The sequence below is a fragment of the Ranitomeya variabilis genome, chromosome 4 (genome assembly GCF_051348905.1).
Source record: "Ranitomeya variabilis isolate aRanVar5 chromosome 4, aRanVar5.hap1, whole genome shotgun sequence".
Lineage (NCBI taxonomy): Eukaryota > Metazoa > Chordata > Amphibia > Anura > Dendrobatidae > Ranitomeya > Ranitomeya variabilis.
The window spans coordinates 86,214,032-86,238,865 of record NC_135235.1 but is presented as its reverse complement, the minus strand read 5'-3'; the positions used below and the strand labels follow the sequence as shown (position 1 = coordinate 86,238,865).

Sequence of the window (24,834 nt, the reverse complement as noted above, 5' to 3'; positions counted from 1 at the left end):
GTCCCAGCGTCTTGCTCAGTCCCGCTCTGTACAAAGAGTTACTGCTTCTTCTCTGGCTTCTGCCATTGAAGTCAGTGCTGGGCAGTGGCGAATAGACGCTTGTGGGACTAAGTCCTGCTTTTCTCATTCTAAGCATGCCCTGAGTGAGATCTCTCAGTGGAGATCGAGGGTCACATGGTCAGACACTGCAGCTAAGTCCATTGGTCCTTTCAGGAAGGTCCTTTAAGTGCAAAGGCTAAGTCTTGCTTTGCACACACTGAGCATGCCCAGGGCAAGATCTCTCAGTGGAGATTTAGGGTCACATGCTCTGGTATGACAGTCTCTCATTGGTCCTTTTAGGAAGGTCTTTTACTTGCTGCAGTTATATAAGGCTCGCATGGCCGCTTGGCCATGCGCTAGTGTATCTTTGTATACGTGTGTTTGTTGTGAGTGCAAGTCGTTCATTAATTACCCCTACCCTATTGAATGAAAGCTCGCGTAAGGTGTATGGCTGCTAACTAGCGTCTGACTAAACACTCCACGTGTTACACACGAGTCAGCGTCTATCGCTGTGACCACCAGTGCGGCGCCACGCGCCAGTAGTGCGCTTCTTAACCCACGTCTGGGTACTAGTGGTGTCTGCCAGCACGGCACAGTTCGCACTTCGGTGCTCTTGCTATTCCTACACACTCAGTTGCGGTGTGGTGAGCAAGTTGTCTGAACGGACTTCTACCCTGAGTCTTGGGATTGAGTTCGCCAACTCCTTGCTTGCACTCACTTGTGCGGTATTGCGGACCTGTGGCTTAGCAGGGTTCGCTTCCACCACCATATAGCGCCGCCATTTGCTAGCAGCGGGTTTTCACCTGCACGGTGGACCCCGGACTGCGAACGCACCAATATTATTACATCTTTTACTTGGTGTGTTCCGCCAGTCCTAACAGAACACTAGCGCCAGGGTCTGGCTAGTAAATGGTGGACGATCAGCGTTTACAGCGGTACATCCAGCAGCTGGAGGGAAGGTTGGCGGCTCTTGAGCGTTCAACTTCGGCTGTGGATGTCACTGCTGTCGCTGTTCAGGCTGCAAGTGTAGCTGCAGCCAGTTTGTCCGCTGCCACCCCTGCCCCGACTTTATCCCGTATCCCGCTTCCCGACAAGTTTGCTGGTGACAGTAAGCAATGTCGCGGATTCGTGAGCCAGTGCTCCATACACCTTGAGCTCCTGGCGTCACGTTTTCCTACGGAACGGGCAAAAGTGGGATTTATTCTATCTCTCCTGTCGGGCAGGGCGTTGGAGTGGGCAACGCCACTTTGGGAGCGTGATGATCGTGCGGTACAGAGTGCTCTTCTCTTTCTGGATGCACCGAAGCAGGTCTTCTTAGGACCTCGTTTTACCCACGATACCGCGCTCCAGTTGTTGACTATTACTCAGGGCTCGTCCGTGGTCAGCCAGTTTGCCATCCAGTTCCGGACTCTAGCTTCAGAGTTAGAGTGGCCAGACAAAGTTCTAATTCCGGTGTTCTGGAAGGGACTGGCAGACCACGTGAAGGACGCCTTGGCCACCAGGGAGATACCCGCCACACTGGAGGAGCTTATTTCTGTATCTACCCGCTTTGATCTCTGTTTTCACGAGCGGAGGTTAGAGCGGACCCAGTGTAGGCAGAGGTTTCGGTTGGCTCCTACCTTCGCCAGACCTCTTGTATCTCCTGTTTTGGCGTCCGACTCCCATGAGGCCATGGAGGTTTCTCGAGCGGGACCTAAGTCTCAGGCCGCTCGAGTATCTGTGGTTTTCAAGTATTGTCACCAACTAGGACATTATGCCAATAAATGTCCACGGCGATCGGGAAACGATCACGTCTAGTAACCATTGGGGGAGGTTCACTAGACACTGCTACATTTTCCTCCAAACTGTCCTTTAAAGGGACAATCCTTTAGGCTCTTCCACTCTAACAGTCGAGCTTTGTGTGGATTCAGGAGCAGAGGGGAATTTTATGTCCTCTGCTTTTGCTTTGCGCCACGCTATACCATTAGGTATGCTTGCTAAACCTGTAACAGTTAGAGTTGTGAATGGGACCACACTTCCACTGCAAATCACACACCAGACTGTCCCTTTCTCGTTGTCCATGTCCCCTTCCCACCAGGAGATTATTTCCCTTCTTGTCCTTCCCGAGGGAATGGATGAGATTTTACTGGGAATACCCTGGCTCCGTTTCCACTCTCCACATATTGAGTGGTCCTCAGGGAGAATATTGGGTTGGAGTAAGGCTTGTATGGGCAGGTGTGTGAGTGAGTGTGTACAGGTTTCTTCTACCGAGGTACCCGTAGACCTTTCTTCTCTTCCCAAATGTTATTGGTGCTATGTAGACATATTCTCTAAAAAGGCAGCTGAGACTCTACCGCCTCATCGCCCCTACGACTGTCCTATTGACCTCTTGCCTGGAGCTGAACCTCCTCGGGGAAGGGTATATCCCCTCTCTCTCCCTGAGACGGAGGCTATGTCTCAATACATCCAGGAGAATTTGGCAAGAGGATTCATTAGGAAGTCAGTGTCTCCCGCAGGGGCAGGATTCTTCTTCGTACAGAAGAAGAACGGGGAATTACGTCCTTGCATCGATTACAAGGGTCTTAATGCCATCACCATTAAAAATAAATACCCTTTGCCCCTGATTTCTGAGCTCTTTGACAGGCTAAGGGGAGCAAGGGTTTTCACCAAATTAGATCTGCGGAGTTCCTACAACCTGATTCGCATCCGTGAGGGGGACGAATGGAAAACGGCTTTTAATACCAGGGATGGGCACTATGAGTATCTGGTGATGCCCTTCGGGCTCTGTAATGCCCCAGCCGTTTTTCAGGACTTTGTCAACGATATCTTCTGGGATATGCTTTCCACCTCGGTCGTAGTCTATCTGGATGATATTCTCATCTTCTCTCCAGATATTGACTCCCACCGGAGAGATGTTGGCAGAGTCTTCGAACTCCTACGGGCGAATTCTCTTTATGCAAAGTTGGAGAAGTGTGTGTTTGAGCAGGAGTCTTTACCTTTCCTGGGCTATATCATATCTGCCCAGGGATTGGCTATGGATCCTGCCAAGCTACAGGCTGTGATGGACTGGCAAGAACCCCATTCTCTTAAAGTGGTGCAGCGCTTTATGGGGTTCATAAATTACTATCGCCAGTTCATTCCCCACTTCTCAACTTTGGTAGCTCCCTTGGTATCCCTAACCAAGAAAGGAGCGAATCCCAAATTGTGGTCGGAAGAGGTCTCCAAGACCTTCACTTCTATAAAGTCTCATTTTGCTAGCGCTCCCATCTTACATCATCCTGATGTGGACAAGCCATTCCTAATGGAGGTGGATGCCTCATCCGTTGGTGCTGGAGCAGTCCTCTATCAAAAGGATGCTCAAGGTCGGAAGCATCCATGCTTCTTCTTCTCAAAGACCTTCACGCCAGCGGAGATAAATTACGCCATCGGGGATAGGGAGTTGCTAGCAATGAAGTTGGCCTTTTCAGAATGGAGACATCTTTTGGAAGGTGCTCAGTTTCCCTTCCAAGTCTTCACAGACCACAAAAATTTGGTCTATTTGCGTACAGCTCAGCGGCTGAATTCTCATCAGGCCAGATGGTCCTTGTTCTTCTCCCGGTTCCACTTCACTCTCCATTATCTCGCCGGGGAGAAGAACATTCGTGCTGATGCCCTCTCTTGCTCCCTTGTGTCAACTGAGGAGGACGAGGAGGAGCCTCGGCTTATTGTCCCTTCAGAGAGTCTTAGAACCGTAGCTCCAGTTTCGCTAGAGTCTTTGCCTTCGGGCAAGACTTTTGTTCCCATCAATTTGCGACCGGAGGTTCTCTCTTGGGCTCATTCCTCCAGAGTGGGTGGACACTTTGGGGCAAAGAGGACATCTGACTTGCTGGCGAGAACGTACTGGTGGCCACATATGGTTCGTGTCGTCGGGGACTACGTTCGGGCATGTGTCTCTTGTGCCAAAAATAAGTCTCTTCGTCAACGGCCAGCTGGTTTGTTATACCCTCTGCCGGTGGCAGACAGGCCCTGGGAGATGGTCGGGATGGATTTTGTTGTGGGTTTGCCCAAGTCTCGTGGCTGTACCGTCATTTGGGTAATCACCGACCATTTTTCTAAAATGGTGCATTTGGTGCCGCTTCCTCGGCTACCTTCTGCACGGGCCTTGGCAGCGTTATTTATTAAGCATATCTTCCGCCTTCACGGTATGCCGGACAAAATTGTCAGTGATCGGGGTCCCCAGTTTGCGTCTCGGTTCTGGAGAGAGCTTTGCCATCTTCTCAGTATTGAGTTAAATCTCTCTTCTGCCTATCATCCCGAGACGAATGGGTTGGTAGAGAGAGCCAACCAGACCTTGGACACATATCTGTGACATTTTGTCTCTGCTAGGCAAGATGACTGGGCATCTTTGCTATCGTGGGCGGAGTTTGCTCTGAACAATGCTGTAGCCGACTCCACTGGACAGACCCCATTCCTCCTTAACTATGGTCAGCATCCGCGGGTACCTGTGCCCATGCCCGTGTCCTCCGCCGATCCCAGGGTGGCAGACTGGGCTGTGGAGGCGCAGGACATTTGGGATCGCACTCAGGATGCCATTCGGGCTTCCAAGGAGAGAATGAGGTCCTCCGCCGATGCACATCAGCGCCCCGCTCCGACCTTTGCTCCTGGCGACTTAGTGTGGCTCTCCGCCCGTAACATCAGGCTGCGAGTTGAGTCTACAAAGTTTGCACCTTGCTACTTAGGTCCTTTTAAGGTTCTCGAACGGGTTAATCCCATGGTCTACCGTTTAGCCCTTCCGCCTCGCCTAGGTATCACCGACACCTTTCATGTGTCCCTTTTGAAGCCCGTATACATGTCCCGGTTTTCCGAGTCATCTGCTGGGACATCAGGTTCGTCTACGGATGATTACGAAGTGAATGCCATTCTGGGATACAAGGTGGTACATGGCAAAAAATTTTATCTGGTGGATTGGAAGGGCTGTGGTCCTGAGGACAGGTCTTGGGAGCCTGCTTAGCACATTCGGGCTCCGCAGCTTATTGCTGCCTTCGAGCGTAGCGAGGTCCAAGGAGGGGGGGCTCTAGGAGGGGGAGTAATGTTAGGGGTCGAGTTCCCGCTTCTGCACAGGGGGAATCTCGGGCCGTCTCTGCTGCGGTCTCCCATTCTTCTCCTGCCGCAGTGGAGCCTGCTCAGCAGAGACGTCGGTCCCAGCATCTTGCTCAGTCCCGCTCTGTACAAAGAGTTACTGCTGCTTCTCTGGCTTCTGCCATTGAAGTCAGTGCTGGGCAGCGGCAAATAGACGCTTGTGGGACTAAGTCCTGCTTTTCTCATTCTGAGCATGCCCTGAGTGAGATCTCTCAGTGGAGATCGAGGGTCACATGGTCAGACACTGCAGCTAAGTCCATTGGTCCTTTCAGGAAGGTCCTTTAAGTGCAAAGGCTAAGTCTTGCTTTGCACACACTGAGCATGCCCAGGGCAAGATCTCTCAGTGGAGATTTAGGGTCACATGCTCTGGTATGACAGTCTCTCATTGGTCCTTTTAGGAAGGTCTTTTACTTGCTGCAGCTATATAAGGCTCGCATGGCCGCTTGGCCATGCGCTAGTGTACCTTTGTATACGTGTGTTTGTTGTGAGTGCAAGTCGTTCATTAATTACCCCTACCCTATTGTATGAAAGCTCGCGTAAGGTGTATGGCTGCTACCTAGCGTCCGACTAAACACTCCACGTGTTACACACGAGTCAGCGTCTATCGCCAGTAGTGCGCTTCTTAACCCACGTCTGGGTACTAGTGGTGTCTGCCAGCACGGCACAGTTCGCACTTCGGTGCTCTTGCTATTCCTACACACTCAGTTGCGGTGTGGTGAGCAAGTTGTCTAAATGGACTTCTACCCTGAGTCTTGGGATTGAGTTCGCCGACTCCTTGCTTGCACTCACTTGTGCGGTATTGCGGACCTGTGGCTTAGCAGAGTTCGCTTCCACCGCCATATAGCGCCGCCATTTGCTAGCAGCGGGTTTTCACCTGCACGGTGGACCCCGGACTGCGAACGCACCAATATTATTACATCTTTTACTTGGTGCGTTCCGCCAGTCCTAACAGGTGGTGAAGGTGAAATCCAAAATCATGTAATGTAAAGAGAGCATTGTCCAAACATAAGTTATGAAACAACTTTGACCCCTAGAAATCTGGGAAGCTTCTACTAGAATAAGTAAAAAATGTTGGAGTTGGAGAGATAACAATAATCCCTGTGAGCAGGGTTTCTGAGAAGACCCTAGATAATCTAATGCAAACCATGCCATGCCTTCGGAAAAATAAGATGCAGACCATTTGCATTGCTCTCCAAACACAAAATGCAGTGCTTTATATCAGGAAGGAAGGCTTAATTCTCAGAGAAGGAAGTGTGGATGGAGGTTAAAATATTTTCAGAGATAAAAAAATGGGTTCGCAACAGTCTGATCTGAGCAGGTGTGTACAGACTGCTGTCACTCACCCAGATGTAGCCTTGCCCCTACCAGTGACGTGTCCCCCATTGTTCATCCAATTCTGGTCACAAGATAGGAAGTAGCACAGACAGAACAAAAACAGAACGCTATATGGACCACAGGGAGATGAGCTTACAGGAGCAGGGCTCATAATAAATGTGTATTAGAAAAGTGTTAGCTAGAAAGAAGTAAGACAAATGAATGGTGATTAAATCAGTAGTGGAAAACCTCTTTAAATATTAAGTAGGGACTTAAGCATTATTGCTATAGGGGCACTCAGAGTACAATTATGGTCAGAGGTGCACACCGGATATTATGCACAGGGCATTAATATTTCCAAGGGGGCAATTTTACTATCTAGAGGGCATTTTACTGTGTATGGGGCACAGTTGTGGCATTATTATTTGAGGCAGTAAAAGGAGTTGTTACTGTACCACACAGCAGGTATAGTTAGAGCAACAAGCAGGTCAGCAGCAGCTCAGTATTGGGGTGAGAGCATGATTAGGAGTTTGTGTAGGTTGGGGATAAATGGGGCGGTGCTGGAAATGTGAGAAGTCAAGTGTGTCTGTTTTGTAATCTCTGCAGAATAGTCATGGTTGGAGAAGTTGTTGTGTCCAACTTGGCCAGATAGAAAACACAGGAAAAGTGAATGACTCCATAAGAAAGAATATCAGCTGTAAGTCACCATCTGTAATAGTACTGTAATCTCTTATATGTTCTGCAGTACTCGTATCTGCCACTATATGTCACTGTATGGTGGTAATATCAGTGTTGATATTTGTATAGTGATTAGTGATTAGTGATGAGCGAGTATACTCTTTACTCAGGTTTCACCGAGCATGCTCGGGTGGTCTCCGAGTATTTGGATGTGCTCGGAAATTAAGGCTATGTGCACACGTAGGTCGGGTCCTCTGCGGGGTCTCCCGCAGCTGATTTGATAAATCTGCAGGTCAAAACCGCTGCGGTTATCCCTGTAGATTTATCGCGGTTTGTTTTGCGGTTTCCGCTGCGGGTTTACTCCTATACTATTGATGCTGCATATGCAGCGTTATGCAGCATCAATAGTAATGTTAAAAATAATTTAAAAAAATTGGTTATACTCACCCTCTGACGTCCCGATCTCCTCGGCGCTGCACGCGGCGGTCTGGTTCCAAAGATCGCAGCGATTCTGCACAAAGAAGTGACATGCTGCGGAATGTAAACTGCTGCGTTTCTGCGCGGTTTTTCCCACAGCATGTGCACAGCGGATTGCGGTTTCCATAGGGTTTACATGTAACTGTAAACGCAATGGAAACTGCTGCAGACCCGCAGCTGCAGAAACGCTGCGGATCCACGATGGCCTAAGTTTTTGTTGCTGCAGCTGCATGATTTGCGACTGCTAGACAGCCTGAATACATGAGGGGGTTGCCTGTTTGCTAGGGAATTCCCACATGTATTCAGCCTGACTAGCAGCTACAAATCATGCAGCTGCGGCAAAGAAAACTAAATGTCCGAGCACATCCAAATACTCGGAGACCACCTGATCATGCTTGGTGGAAACCTGATTAACAAGTATACGCGCTCATCACTGATAGTGATTTATATTCCGTAACTGTGACTTATTTTCAGTTTCAGTTTTACTTACTATTAGGCTGTTCCACTGTAGTTGTAATCAGGGTTAAGGGTTAGGGACCAACTCAAATATTTCACCTTCTCCGAGCTAAACCCCTTGCTACATCTGAATGTTACCATATTATATCAAAACATTGTGCTTTTGATTTTGTAATACTTACAGAACTTCAGCGTTTCTGCGCGTTTTTTCCCGCAGCATGTGCACAGCAGATTGCGGTTTCCATAGGGTTTACATGTAACTGTAAACGCAATGGAAACTACTGCAGACCCGCAGCTGCAGAAACGCTGTAAATCCGCGGTAAAACCCGCAGAGTGTGAACATGGCCTAAGTTTTCGTTGCCGCAGCTGCATGATTTGCGACTGCTAGACGGCCTGAATACATGAGGGGGTTGCCTGTTTGCTAGGGAATTCCCACATGTATTCAGCCTGACTAGCAGCCACAAATCATGCAGCTGCGGCGAAGAAAGCTAAATGTCCGAGCACATCCTAATACTCGGAGACCACCTGAGCATGCTTGGTGGAAACCTGATTAACAAGTATACGCGCTCATCACTGATAGTCATTTATATTCCGTAACTGTGATTTATTTTCAGTTTCAGTTTTACTTACTATTAGGCTGTTCCACTGTAGTTGTAATCAGGGTTACGGGTTAGGGACCAACTTAAATATTTCACCTTCTCCGAGCTGAACCCCTTGCTACATCTGAATGTTACCATATTATATCAAAACATTGTGCTTTTGATTTTGTAATACTTACAGAACTTCTATTTTCATACAATGTAAAAATAATAGAAATATTTGTGTCCAGGAAAACTAATAGATTACAAATTATTTTATTTATTTTACTTTATATTTATGAAATATTACTAACATTCATGTTTGAACTAATAATGCAATTTTTTCAGGAAATTCTAAAGTAGACGTGTTTTATTATAAGGACTATGCAATATACCAAATGAATGTTAATAGGTATTCCAACTAATTCAATGGGTTGTATTTTTTTAGTTTCAAGACTAAAAGTTTCAGGATTAAAAGTATATTATGTGTTCTGCAGTGACAATGCCCATTGTTCTTGAACCATCTCCCCCCCCCCAACATAGCTATAGATTTGGAGTTATCCCACTAGATTTTATCCACCTTCTAGTTCTAAAACTATTTTTATGCCTCTAGTTCACATTAGATATCTTCTATGCATCACACAATATTGGACAGTTTTTGAACATCTTTAGACTCTTTCATTTAGACTAAAAGGATTAAGGCTATGGAGTATAAAAATCTCGATAAAACAACCTATATTTTAAAATATAGAATACACTTTTGAAAAGAACAGCTGTGAATTGCACCTGGATTTTTAAAGGGAATATCATAAAAAATAGCTATTGTTTAACTCAGGATTTTTTTAATGAAATATATTTTTTAAAATTATAATTTTTATATATCACAACCTTTATCAAGACACAAAATTACTGTATACACTCGTGTATAAGCCAAGATTTTCAGCTTATTTTTTTTAGGCTAAAAGTGTCCCTCTCAGCTTATACTCGAGTCATTGTCCCAGGGGGTCGGCGGGGGAGTGTGTTATGGACCTGGTGGTTAGGTGCACCCGGAATGACCTGATGGTTAAACTAGCAATCGGGACAAGCTCTGGGGAAGTGGGAGCTCTGCTGACCGCAAACCCTACTCCTATCACACACACTAGAAATAGCCGTGGAGCATACCTAACTCTCCCTATAGACGCCTCTTCACAGCCTAAGAGCTAACTACCCCTAAAGATAGAAACAGAAGCCTTACCCTGCCTCAGAGAAATTCCCCAAAGGAAAAGGCAGCCCCCCACATGTATTGACTGTGAGTTTAGAGGAAAGTCACAAACACAGGAATGAAACAAGTTTTAGCAAAGGAGGCTAGTCTTCACTAAATAGTCAGAGGATAGAAAAGGGAACTATGCGGTCAGCACAAAAAACTACAAAAACCATGCAGAGTATGCAAAAAGACCTCCACACCGACTCACGGTGTGGAGGTGCAAGTCTGCACCCCCAGAGCTTCCAGCTAGCAAGGAAATATCATGATAGCAAGTTGGACTAGAAATAGCAATCTAAGAAATATATTCAGAAAGCAGTAACAACAAATGAACTAGCAGGAACTTAGCTTCTGCTGGAGTAGACAGGTCATCTGAGAAGTCCAAGAGAGATCTGAACCAATACTGAGACATTGACAGCTGGCATGAAGTAACGATCAGAGTGGAGTTAAATAGGAAAGCCAGCATAGCAATAAACGAGGGCAGCTGAGAAAGCCAACCTCAAGGACCAGCAGTTCCACTCAAAGCCACTAGAGGGAGTCCAAGGACAGAACTCGCCAAAGTATCATTCATGACCACAGGAGGGAGTCCGAGAACGGAATTCACAACAGTACCCCCCCCTTGAGGAGGGGTCACCAAACCCTCACCAGGGCCCCCAGGCCGATCAGGATGAGCCAAATGAAAGGCACAAACTAAATTGGCAGCATGGACATCGGAGGCAACAACCCAGGAATTATCCTCCTGACCATAGCCCTTCCATTTAACCAGGTACTGAAGCTTCCGTCTTGAAATACGAGAATCCAAAATCTTCTCTACCACATACTCCAACTCCCCCTCGACCAACACCGGAGCAGGAGGATCAACGGAGGGAACCATAGTCGCCACATATCTCCGCAACAACGACCTATGGAACACATTATGGATGGCAAAAGAAGCTGGAAGGACCAAACGAAATGAGACAGGATTGAGGATTTCAGAAATCTTATAAGGACCAATGAAACGAGGCTTAAACTTAGGAGAAGAAACCTTCATAGGAACAAAACGAGAAGACAACCAAACCAAATCCCCAACACGAAGTCGGGGACCAACACAGCGACGGCGGTTAGCGAAACATAGAGCCTTCTCCTGGGACAACGTCAAATTGTCCACTACGTGAGTCCAAATTTGCTGCAACTTGTCCACCACAGAATCCACACCAGGACAGTCAGAAGGCTCAACCTGCCCTGAAGAAAAACGAGGATGAAAACCAGAATTGCAATAAAAAGGCGAAACCAAAGTAGCAGAACTAGCCCGATTATTAAGGGCGAACTCAGCCAAAGGCAAGAAGGTCACCCAATCATCCTGATCAGCAGAAACAAAGCATCTCAGATAGGTTTCCAAAGTCTGATTGGTTAGTTCGGTTTGGCTTTTTGTCTGAGGATGGAAAGCCGAAGAAAAAGACAAATCAATGCCCATCTTCGCACAAAAAGACCGCCAAAACCTAGAGACAAACTGGGAACCTCTGTCAGACACAATGTTCTCCGGAATGCCATGCAAACGAACCACATGTTGAAAAAATAATGGAACCAAATCAGAGGAGGAAGGTAATTTAGGCAGGGGTACCAAATGGACCATCTTAGAAAAGCGATCACAGACCACCCAGATGACAGACATCCTTTGAGAGACAGCAATATCAGAAATAAAATCCATGGAAATGTGCATCCAGGGCCTTTTCGGGACCAGCAAGGGCAAAAGTAACCCACTGGCACGAGAACAGCAGGGCTTGGCCCGAGCACAAGTCCCACAGGACGCACATCCCGTGACAAGGAAGGCCACCAGAAGGACTCAGCCACCAAATCTCTGGTACCAAAAGTCCCAGGATGACCAGCCAACACCAAACAATGAACCTCTGAAATAACTCTACTAGTCCATCTATCCGGGACAAACAGTTTCTCCGCTGGACAACGGTCAGGCCTATCAGCCTGAAACTCCTGCAGCACCCGCCGCAAATCAGGGGAGATGGCAGACAGAATTACCCCCTCTTTGAGAATCCCAGCCGGCTCAGGGTCTCCCGGAGAATCAGGCACAAAACTCCTAGAAAGGGCATCAGCCTTCACATTCTTAGTATCTGGAAGGTAGGAGACCACAAAATCGAAATGGGAGAAAAACAGCGACCATCGAGCCTTTCTAGGATTCAACCGCTTGGCAGACTCGAGATAAGTAAGATTCTTGTGATCCGTCAAGACCACCACGCGGTGCTTGGCTCCCTCAAGCCAATGTCGCCACTCCTCGAATGCCCACTTCATAGCCAGCAACTCCCGATTGCCAACATCATAATTACGCTCAGCAGGCGAAAACTTTCTAGAAAAAAAGCACATGGCTTCATCACAGAGCAATCAGAACTTCTTTGAGACAAAACAGCCCCTGCTCCAATCTCAGAAGCATCAACCTCGACCTGAAAAGGGAGCAAAACATCTGGCTGACACAACACAGGGGCTGACGAAAAGCGACGTTTCAACTCCTGAAAAGCCTCAACGGCCGCAGAGGACCAATTCACCACATCAGCACCTTTCTTTGTCAAATCAGTCAAAGGTTTAACCACACTAGAAAAGTTAGCGATGAAGCGACGGTAAAAATTAGCAAAGCCCAGGAATTTCTGAAGGCTCTTCACAGATGTAGGTTGAGTCCAATCATAAATGGCCTGAACTTTAACAGGATCCATATCGATAGTAGAAGGGGAAAAAATGAAGCCCAAAAAGGAAACCTTCTGAACTCCGAAGAGACATTTAGACCCCTTCACAAACAGGGAATTAGCACGAAGGACCTGGAATACCATTCTGACCTGCTTCACATGAGACTCCCAATCATCCGAAAAGACCAAAATATCATCCAAATATACAATCAAGAATCTATCCAGATACTTTCGGAAGATGTCATGCATAAAGGACTGAAACACAGATGGAGCATTAGAAAGCCCTAAATGCATCACCAGGTACTCAAAATGGCCCTCGGGCATATTAAATGCTGTTTTCCATTCATCGCCCTGTTTAATACGCACAAGGTTATACGCCCCTCGAAGATCTATCTTGGTGAACCAACTAGCCCCCTTAATCCGAGCAAATAAATCTGACAGCAGAGGCAAAGGGTACTGAAATTTGACCGTGATTTTATTGAGAAGGCGGTAATCTATACAAGGTCTCAGAGAACCATCCTTCTTGGCCACAAAAAAGAACCCTGCTCCCAACTGTTTTCCAAGGACTCCTTTATATAACTCCGCATAGCGGCGTGTTCTGGCACAGATGAATTGAAAAGTCGGCCCTTAGGGAACTTACTACCAGGAATCAAATTAATAGCACAATCACAATCCCTATGAGGAGGTAGAGCACTAGATTTAGGTTCATCAAATACATCCCGGTAATCCGACAAGAACTCAGGGACTTCAGAAGGAGTGGAAGAAGAAATTGACATCAACGGAACATTGCCATGTACCCCTTGACAACCCCAACTAGACACAGACATTGATTTCCAATCCAATACTGGATTATGAACCTGTAGCCATGGCAAACCCAACACGACCACATCATGCAAATTATGCAACACCAAAAAGCAAATATCTTCCTGATGTGCAGGAGCCATGCACATGGTCAACTGTTATGGTTCTCAATGGCAAGAGAACATAGCCCAGCAAACATAAGAACTAGCTCTCGGAAGGATGGAAACTAAACTGACCATGAACTAAACCTGCCGCACAACTAACAGTAGCCGGGTAGCGTAGCCTGCGTTTTATCCCTAGACGCCCAGCGCCGGCCGGAGGACTAACTAATCCTGGCAGAGGAAAATATAGTCCTGGCTCACCTCTAGAGAAATTTCCCCGAAAGGCAGACAGAGGCCCCCACAAATATTGGCGGTGATTTTAGATGAAATGACAAACGTAGTATGAAAATAGGTTTAGCAAAATTGAGGTCCGCTTACTAGATAGCAGGAAGACAGAAAGGGCACTTTCATGGTCAGCTGAAAACCCTATCAAAATACCATCCTGAAATTACTTTAAGACTCTAGTATTAACTCATAACATCAGAGTGGCAATTTCAGATCACAAGAGCTTTCCAGACACAGAAACGAAACTACAGCTGTGAACTGGAACAAAATGCAAAAACAAACAAGGACTAAGTCCAACTTAGCTGGGAGTTGTCTAGCAGCAGGAACATGCACAGAAAGGCTTCTGATTACAATGTTGACCGGCATGGAAGTGACAGAGGAGCAAGGCTAAATAGCGACTCCCACATCCTGATGGAAACAGGTGAACAGAGAGGATGATTCACACCAGTTCAATTCCACCAGTGGCCACTGGGGGAGCCCAAAATCCAATTTCACAACAGTACCCCCCCCTCAAGGAGGGGGCACCGAACCCTCACCAGAACCACCAGGGCGATCAGGATGAGCCCTATGAAAGGCACGGACCAAATCGGAGGCATGAACATCAGAGGCAGTCACCCAAGAATTATCCTCCTGACCGTATCCCTTCCATTTGACCAGATACTGGAGTTTCCGTCTGGAAACACGGGAGTCCAAGATTTTTTCCACAACGTACTCCAACTCGCCCTCAACCAACACCGGAGCAGGAGGCTCAACGGAAGGCACAACCGGTACCTCATACCTGCGCAATAATGACCGATGAAAAACATTATGAATAGAAAAAGATGCAGGGAGGTCCAAACGGAAGGACACAGGGTTAAGAATCTCCAATATCTTGTACGGGCCGATGAACCGAGGCTTAAACTTGGGAGAAGAAACCCTCATAGGGACAAAACGAGAAGACAACCACACCAAGTCCCCAACACAAAGCCGAGGACCAACCCGACGCCGGCGGTTGGCAAAAAGCTGAGTCTTCTCCTGGGACAACTTCAAATTGTCCACTACCTGCCCCCAAATCTGATGCAACCTCTCCAACACAGCATCCACTCCAGGACAATCCGAAGATTCCACCTGACCAGAAGAAAATCGAGGATGAAACCCCGAATTACAGAAAAAGGGAGACACCAAGGTGGCAGAACTGGCCCGATTATTGAGGGCAAACTCCGCTAAAGGCAAAAAAGCAACCCAATCATCCTGATCTGCAGACACAAAACACCTCAAATATGTCTCCAAGGTCTGATTCGTCCGCTCGGTCTGGCCATTAGTCTGAGGATGGAAAGCAGACGAGAAAGACAAATCTATGCCCATCCTAGCACAGAATGCTCGCCAAAATCTAGACACGAATTGGGTACCTCTGTCAGAAACGATATTCTCCGGAATACCATGCAAACGGACCACATTTTGAAAAAACAGAGGAACCAACTCGGAAGAAGAAGGCAACTTAGGCAGGGGAACCAAATGGACCATCTTAGAGAAACGATCACACACCACCCAGATGACAGACATCTTCTGAGAAACAGGAAGATCCGAAATAAAATCCATCGAGATGTGCGTCCAGGGCCTCTTCGGGATAGGCAAGGGCAACAACAATCCACTAGCCCGAGAACAACAAGGCTTGGCCCGAGCACAAACGTCACAAGACTGCACGAAGCCTCGCACATCTCGAGACAGGGAAGGCCACCAGAAGGACCTTGCCACCAAATCCCTGGTACCAAAGATTCCAGGATGACCTGCCAACGCAGAAGAATGAACCTCAGAAATGACTTTACTGGTCCAATCATCAGGAACAAACAGTCTACCAGGTGGGCAACGATCAGGTCTATCCGCCTGAAACTCCTGCAAGGCCCGCCGCAGGTCTGGAGAAACGGCAGACAATATCACTCCATCCTTAAGGATACCTGTAGATTCAGAATTACCAGGGGAGTCAGGCTCAAAACTCCTAGAAAGGGCATCCGCCTTAACATTCTTAGAACCCGGCAGGTAGGACACCACAAAATTAAACCGAGAGAAAAACAACGACCAGCGCGCCTGTCTAGGATTCAGGCGTCTGGCGGACTCAAGATAAATTAGATTTTTGTGGTCAGTCAATACCACCACCTGATGTCTAGCCCCCTCAAGCCAATGACGCCACTCCTCAAAAGCCCACTTCATGGCCAAAAGCTCCCGATTCCCAACATCATAATTCCGCTCGGCGGGCGAAAATTTACGCGAGAAAAAAGCACAAGGTCTCATCACGGAGCAATCGGAACTTCTCTGCGACAAAACCGCCCCAGCTCCGATTTCAGAAGCGTCGACCTCAACCTGAAAAGGAAGAGCAACATCAGGCTGACGCAACACAGGGGCGGAAGAAAAGCGGCGCTTAAGCTCCCGAAAGGCCTCCACAGCAGCAGGGGACCAATCAGCAACATCAGCACCCTTCTTAGTCAAATCAGTCAATGGTTTAACAACATCAGAAAAACCAGCAATAAATCGACGATAAAAGTTAGCAAAGCCCAAAAATTTCTGAAGACTCTTAAGAGAAGAGGGTTGCGTCCAATCACAAATAGCCTGAACCTTGACAGGATCCATCTCGATGGAAGAGGGGGAAAAAATATATCCCAAAAAGGAAATCTTTTGAACCCCAAAAACGCACTTAGAACCCTTCACACACAAGGAATTAGACCGCAAAACCTGAAAAACCCTCCTGACCTGCTGGACATGAGAGTCCCAGTCATCCGAAAAAATCAAAATATCATCCAGATACACAATCATAAATTTATCCAAATAATCACGGAAAATGTCATGCATAAAGGACTGAAAGACTGAAGGGGCATTTGAAAGACCAAAAGGCATCACCAAATACTCAAAGTGGCCCTCGGGCGTATTAAATGCGGTTTTCCACTCATCCCCCTGCTTAATTCGCACCAAATTATACGCCCCACGAAGATCTATCTTAGAGAACCACTTGGCCCCCTTTATGCGAGCAAACAAATCAGTCAGCAGTGGCAACGGATATTGATATTTAACCGTGATTTTATTCAAAAGCCGATAATCAATGCACGGCCTCAAAGAGCCATCTTTCTTAGCCACAAAGAAAAAACCGGCTCCTAAGGGAGATGACGAAGGACGAATATGTCCCTTTTCCAAGGACTCCTTTATATATTCTCGCATAGCAGCATGTTCAGGCACAGACAGATTAAATAAACGACCCTTAGGGTATTTACTACCCGGAATCAAATCTATGGCACAATCGCACTCCCGGTGCGGAGGTAATGAACCAAGCTTAGGTTCTTCAAAAACGTCACGATATTCAGTCAAGAATTCAGGAATCTCAGAGGGAATAGATGATAAAATGGAAACCACAGGTACGTCCCCATGCGTCCCCTTACATCCCCAGCTTAACACAGACATAGCTTTCCAGTCAAGGACTGGGTTATGAGATTGCAGCCATGGCAATCCAAGCACCAACACATCATGTAGGTTATACAGCACAAGAAAGCGAATAATCTCCTGGTGATCCGGATTAATCCGCATAGTTACTTGTGTCCAGTATTGTGGTTTATTGCTAGCCAATGGGGTGGAGTCAATCCCCTTCAGGGGTATAGGAGTTTCAAGAGGCTCCAAATCATACCCACAGCGTTTGGCAAAGGACCAATCCATAAGACTCAAAGCGGCGCCAGAGTCGACATAGGCATCCGCGGTAATAGATGATAAAGAACAAATCAGGGTCACAGATAGAATAAACTTAGACTGTAAAGTGCCAATTGAAACAGACTTATCAAGCTTCTTAGTACGCTTAGAGCATGCTGATATAACATGAGTTGAATCACCGCAATAGAAGCACAACCCATTTTTTCGTCTAAAATTCTGCCGTTCACTTCTGGACAGAATTCTATCACATTGCATATTCTCTGGCGTCTTCTCAGTAGACACCGCCAAATGGTGCACAGGTTTGCGCTCCCGCAGACGCCTATCGATCTGGATAGCCATTGTCATGGACTCATTCAGACCCGCAGGCACAGGGAACCCCACCATAACATCCTTAATGGCATCAGAGAGACCCTCTCTGAAATTCGCCGCCAGGGCGCACTCATTCCACTGAGTAAGCACAGCCCATTTACGGAATTTCTGGCAGTATATTTCAGCTTCGTCTTGCCCCTGAGATAGGGACATCAAGGCCTTTTCCGCCTGAAGTTCTAACTGAGGTTCCTCATAAAGCAACCCCAAGGCCAGAAAAAACGCATCCACATTGAGCAACGCAGGATCCCCTGGAGCCAATTCAAAAGCCCAATCCTGAGGGTCGCCCCGGAGCAAAGAAATCACAATCCTGACCTGCTGAGCAGGATCTCCAGCAGAGCGAGATTTCAGGGACAAAAACAACTTGCAATTATTTTTGAAATTTTGAAAGCAAGATCTATTCCCCGAGAAAAATTCAGGCAAAGGAATTCTAGGTTCAGATATAGGAACATGAACAACAAAATCTTGTAAGTTTTGAACTTTCGTGGTGAGATTATTCAAACCTGCAGCTAAACTCTGAATATCCATTTTAAACAGGTGAACACAGAGCCATTCCAGGATTAGAAGGAGAGAGAGAGAGAAAGGCTGCAATATAGGCAGACTTGCAAGAGATTCAATTACAAGCACACTCAGAACTGAGAAAAAAAAAAAAAAAAATCTTCAGCAGACTTCTCTTTTCTCTCCTTTCTCTGTCAATTAATTTAACCCTTTGTGGGCCGGTCAAACTGTTATGGTTCTCAATGGCAAGAGAACATAGCCCAGCAAACATAAGAACTAGCTCTTGGAAGGATGGAAACTAAACTGACCATGAACTAAACCTGCCGCACAACTAACAGTAGCCGGGTAGCGTAGCCTGCGTTTTATCCCTAGACGCCCAGCGCCGGCCGGAGGACTAACTAATCCTGGCAGAGGAAAATATAGTCCTGGCTCACCTCTAGAGAAATTTCCCCGAAAGGCAGACAGAGGCCCCCACAAATATTGGCGGTGATTTTAGATGAAATGACAAACGTAGTATGAAAATAGGTTTAGCAAAATTGAGGTCCGCTTACTAGATAGCAGGAAGACAGAAAGGGCACTTTCATGGTCAGCTGAAAACCCTATCAAAATACCATCCTGAAATTACTTTAAGACTCTAGTATTAACTCATAACATCAGAGTGGCAATTTCAGATCACAAGAGCTTTCCAGACACAGAAACGAAACTACAGCTGTGAACTGGAACAAAATGCAAAAACAAACAAGGACTAAGTCCAACTTAGCTGGGAGTTGTCTAGCAGCAGGAACATGCACAGAAAGGCTTCTGATTACAATGTTGACCGGCATGGAAGTGACAGAGGAGCAAGGCTAAATAGCGACTCCCACATCCTGATGGAAACAGGTGAACAGACAGGATGATGCACACCAGTTCAATTCCACCAGTGGCCACCGGGGGAGCCCAAAATCCAATTTCACAACAGTCAACTGAGTCCAATACTGAGGTTTATTCTTGGCCAAAGGCGTAGCATCAATTCCCCTTAATGGAATAGGATACTGCAAAGGCTCCAAGCAAAAACCACAGCGCCTGGCAAACTCCAAGTCCATCAAATTCAGGGCAGCGCCCGAATCCACAAATGCCATAACAGAGTAGGACGACAAAGAGCAAATCAGAGTAACAGACAAAAGAAATTTAGGCTGTATAGTACCAATGGTGACAGACCTAGCAAACCGCTTAGTGCGCTTAGGACACTCAGAGATAGCATGAGTGGAGTCACCACAGTAAAAACACAGCCCATTCTGACGTCTGTGTTCTTGCCGTTCAGCTCTGGTCAAAGTCCTATCACATTGCATAGGCTCATGCCTCTGCTCCGAGGACACTGCCAAATGGTGCACAACTTTGCGCTCGCGCAAACGCCGATCAATTTGAATGGCCAAGGACATTGACTCATTCAAACCAGCAGGCGGGTGTGAAACCCCACCATAACATCCTTAAGGGCTTCAGAAAGACCCTTTCTAAAAATTGCTGCCAGGGCACACTCATTCCATTGAGTAAGCACAGACCATTTTCTAAACTTCTGGCAATATACCTCCGCTTCATCCTGACCCTGACACAAAGCCAGCAAGATTTTCTCTGCCTGATCCACTGAATTCGGTTCGTCATAAAGCAATCCAAGCGCCAGAAAAAACGCATCTACATTAAGCAATGCAGGATCTCCTGGCGCAAGGGAGAATGCCCAGTCTTGAGGGTCGCCACGTAAAAAAGAAATAATAATTTTGACTTGCTGAATGGGGTCACCAGAGGAGCGGGGTTTCAAAGCAAGAAACAGTTTACAATTATTTTTGAAATTCAGAAACTTAGATCTATCCCCAGAAAACAAATCAGGAATTGGAATTCTAGGCTCTAAAATCGGATTCTGAACTACATAATCTTGAATGCTTTGCACCCTTGCAGTGAGTTGCTCTACACAAGAGGACAGACCTTGAATATCCATATCTACACCTGAGTCCTGAACCACCCAGAGGTTAAGGGGAAAAAAAAAGACAAAACACACTGCAAAGAAAAAAAAATGGTTTCAGAACTTCTCTTATCCCTCTTTTGAGATGCATTAACACTTTGTGGGCCAGCTGTACTGTTATGGACCTGGTGGTTAGGTGCACCCGGAATGACCTGATGGTTAAACTAGCAATCGGGACAAGCTCTGGGGAAGTGGGAGCTCTGCTGACCGCAAACCCTACTCCTATCACGCACACTAGAAATAGCCGTGGAGCATACCTAACTCTCCCTAGACGCCTCTTCACAGCCTAAGAGCTAACTACCCCTAAAGATAGAAACAGCAGCCTTACCCTGCCTCAGAGAAATTCCCCAAAGGAAAAGGCAGCCCCCCACATGTATTGACTGTGAGTTTAGAGGAAAGTCACAAACACAGCAATGAAACAGGTTTTAGCAAAGGAGGCCAGTCTTCACTAAATAGTCAGAGGATAGAAAAGGGAACTATGCGGTCAGCACAAAAAACTACAAAAACCACGCAGAGTATGCAAAAAGACCTCCACACCAACTCACGGTGTGGAGGTGCAAGTCTGCACCCCCAGAGCTTCCAGCTAGCAAGGAAATATCATGATAGCAAGTTGGACTAGAAATAGCAATCTAAGAAATATATTCAGAAAGCAGTAACAACAAATGAACTAGCAGGAACTTAGCTTCTGCTGGAGTAGACAGGTCATCTGAGAAGCCCAAGAGAGATCTGAACCAATACTGAGACATTGACAGCTGGCATGAAGTAACGATCAGAGTGGAGTTAAATAGAAAAGCCAGCATAGCAATAAACGAGGGCAGCTAAGAAAGCCAACCTCAAGGACCAGCAGTTCCACTCAAAGCCACTAGAGGGAGTCCAAGGACAGAACTCACCAAAGTATCATTCATGACCACAGGAGGGAGTCCGAGAATGGAATTCACAACAGGAGTGGGAGTGGCAGGAGTGGTGGCTGTCACATCATACTCATCTGCTCCAGCATGGTCTCTGCACTTCCCTACTTCTCCGATGGTCTCCGGTGCCCACAGCTCTTCCTGTGTTCAATGGTCACGTGCTAGTGATGAATATGGACGTGACTCCACTCCCATATTCATTACTTTAATGAGCAGTACCATGTGACCACTGAACACGGGAACAAGCTGTCAGTGCGTGCCAGAGACTATTTGAGAAACAGGGACCGCACCGGGGGGGTGGGTATGATGGTGGAGGGTGAGCCATGCAATTTTCACCTGTCCTCGTTCCACCGCCAGGCTCTCTCTTCCGCGTCCTCTGGCTGTGACGTTCAGGTCAGAGGGTGCGATGACGTGGTTAGTGTGCACCCTCTGCCTGAAGAGTCACTGCAGAGACCCGGAAGACACAGCGTCTTGTGGCGGTGGAATGGGGACAGGTGAATATTGCAAATGCCGGGGACCTGAGCCAACAGCAACTCCCGCACCTGGGCACCATAGCGCGCTGGTGTCCCCTCTTGCTCAGGACACTGGCACCAGACTCCCAGTGATGAGAGGTGAGTATGTCATTTTTTTAATCACAGCAGCAGCAAATGGGGAATATTATTTTATGGAGCATCTTATGGGGCCATCAACCTTTGTGCAGCATTATATGGGGCATATTAATCTATGGAGCATCTTATGGGGCCATCAATCTTTGTGCAGCATTATATAGGCCATAATATTCTATGGTGCATCTTATGAGGCTATCAACCTTTGTGCAGCATTATATGGGACCCATTATTTTATGGAGCATCCTATGGGGCCATCAACCTTTGTGCAGCATTATATGGGGCATAATATTCTATGGAGCATCTTATGGGGCCATCAACCTTTGTGCAGCATTATATGGGGCATAATATTCCATGGAGCATCTTATGGGGCCATCAACCTTTGTGCAGCATTATATGGGGCATAATATTCTATGGAGCTTCTTATGGGACATCATTTACCTTTTATGCAGCATTATATGGAGCATATTTTAATATGGAGCTCTTGATTCAATATGGATATTCAAAAACACTTAGCCTATTGATGTCTCAATCAATTTTACTGTTATTGGTATCTATTTTTATTTTTTAAATTTACCAATTGCATTTCCCACCCTAAAATTATACTCGAATCAATAAGTTTTCCCATTTTTTGTGGCAAAATTAGGGGTCTCGGCTTATACTCGGGTCAGCTTATATTCGAGTATATACGGTAGTATTCTTGCAATTTTCAGACTAGTCACTGGAGGGTGAGCAGCATTGAGCAATATTCACCAGTCCTCGTTCCACTGCCGGGCGCCACTTTGTCTTCCGTGTCCTCTGTCGTGACGCTCAGGTCAGAGGGCGCGATGACGTGGTTACTGTGCGTCCGTTGCCAGAACGTCAGTGTAGAGGATGCGGAAGACACAGCGGCACCCAGAAGTGGAACGAGGACTGGTGAATATTGCAAGTGCTGGGAGCCTGAGCGACGAGAGGTGAGTATGTAATTTTTTTTATATTGCAGCAACAGCATATGGGGCAAATATCTCTATGGGGCATCTTATGGGGCCATAATCAACATTTGTGCAGCATTATATGGGGCAAATATCTCTGTGGAGCACCTTATGGGGCCATAATCAACATTTGTGCAGCATTATATGGGGCAAATGTCTCTATGGAGCATCTTATGGGGCCCTTATTAACCTTTATGCAGCACTGTATGGGGCAAATGTGTCTATGGAGCATCTTATGGGGCCATTATACACCTTTGTGCAGCATTATATGGGGCATATTTTAATATTGAGCATCTTATGGGGCCCATCATGAACTTTATGGAGCAATATATGGGGCATATTTTGCATGGAGCATTATATGGGGCTCCTTATTCAATATGGATATTCAAAAATACAGATATCTCAATTAATTTTACTTTTATTTGTATCTATTTTTATTTTTGAAATTTACCAGTAGCTGCTGCATTTTCCACCCTAGGCTTATACTCGAGTCATTAAGTTTTCCCAGTTTTTGTGGCAAAGTTAAGGGTCTCGGCTTAAACTCGGGTCAGCTTATACTCGAATATATACGGTAATTTAAAAAGTAGGTAAATTTTCTAAATTTTCTGTGCTGTCTCCCTAAAAGCACCCCTTTCTATAAAAACTGAAAAGTTGAGGCATATTAACACGTCTATTCCTTGACTAATATTTATAATCAAGTACATAATAAAAAAATACTGTGATTATTGAATAGCTTCCTTCAATTTTGAGTTTGAATTAAAAAGCATTATTACCATGAGCAATCTAAAAGCTCAAAATACATTTTGAAAGGTAATGTAAATGTCTATTCTATTTGACTTCAGTTACCATAAGGTGCCATTCTATAATTCCAATGCACCATGTCTCATGCACTGTTATCATGGATTGTCTAAAACCCAAACCTATGATGCCAGAGTAAATTAAATTTAAAGAAGCACAATGAGGGAGTTCATCATTGAAGGATTTTTCGAAGTCAGTTCTGCATTTAGCTACTTTGCCATTGTTTGAGTTAAATTTATCTGATATATTTGGCTCATCATTAGATGTAAAACTTCTGTCTAGAACTGATTGTTTTCCCTTTTTACACCAAGCCATAATGTAGAGATTGTTCGACTTCTTGTATAATTTTTTTTAACAAATTTACAAATCATAAATCTCATTTAAACCTTATTTTCACATTTAAAGGGAACCTGTTGTGTCCTCTAGCACTGTTAACCAAAAAGTCAATAAGTTAATCTGCAGGATAATGGTGTTATAAAGGTGTTTGGCTGCAGTATTGAAAGGAAATAATTTACTTCACTTCTCTCAGGAGCCGCCGGCTTTCAGTTAAACAGGAGCAATTATAATCAAAGCTTATAGAACTGAGAAACTGAGAGTGACGGTAGTAATTATGCCCTAGCACTGACAGCCAGCTCTGCAGTATATCAGTGCAGAGTGAGCTGTCAGTCAGTTCCAAGGCATGCTTACAGCCACAGCTGTCAGTGTTATAATCTTCAACCGTAATAGCTTAGGATACGCCTGTTTGACTGAAAGCTGTCAGCTCCTGGGAGAAATTAAGTGTATGGTTTCCTAGATGGCACACTTTGAGTGTGGCAGCCAGCTTCATAACTCTACCAACATGTCAGTTAACCCTATATCTGCAGGTTAATAGCATTACCAGACCTGATAAGTTTACAGGCAGATTACACCCATTTTTTTTTTAAAGTACTAAGAGTGGCATAAAGTATCAAAAAGGTCATAAAACATTACAAAATCAAGTATGACAAAATGTATGCCTTTTTTGGAACCAAAAGGGATCAAAACGATTGATAAATTCCTCCCAATATCTTCCTTTACAAATAATTATGTTAGATTCAAAAACAATGAGATCATAGACAACCACTTTATAAATTGCAGCTGATTAAATGTATCTGTCAGATGGGTTTTTAAACCTCAGAACTGTACTTCATACATCATAGATAATAAATTAAGTAATAACTGCACTTAAATAAATTAATAGAGCAATTATATTTTTTTACAGGAGTCAGGTTGATTAGGATGTAATGGTTATTCAAGTGGAAATTAGAAAAAACAT

General features: G+C 45.8%; 1 protein-coding gene across 2 annotated transcripts in view; it reads right to left on the bottom strand.

Moving 5' to 3' along the window:
• The window catches only part of PCDH15 (protocadherin related 15), a 2,374,726-nt gene that overhangs the window by 1,407,148 nt on the left and 942,744 nt on the right, over positions 1 to 24,834 (bottom strand). The gene's annotated exons all lie outside the window — the stretch shown is intronic.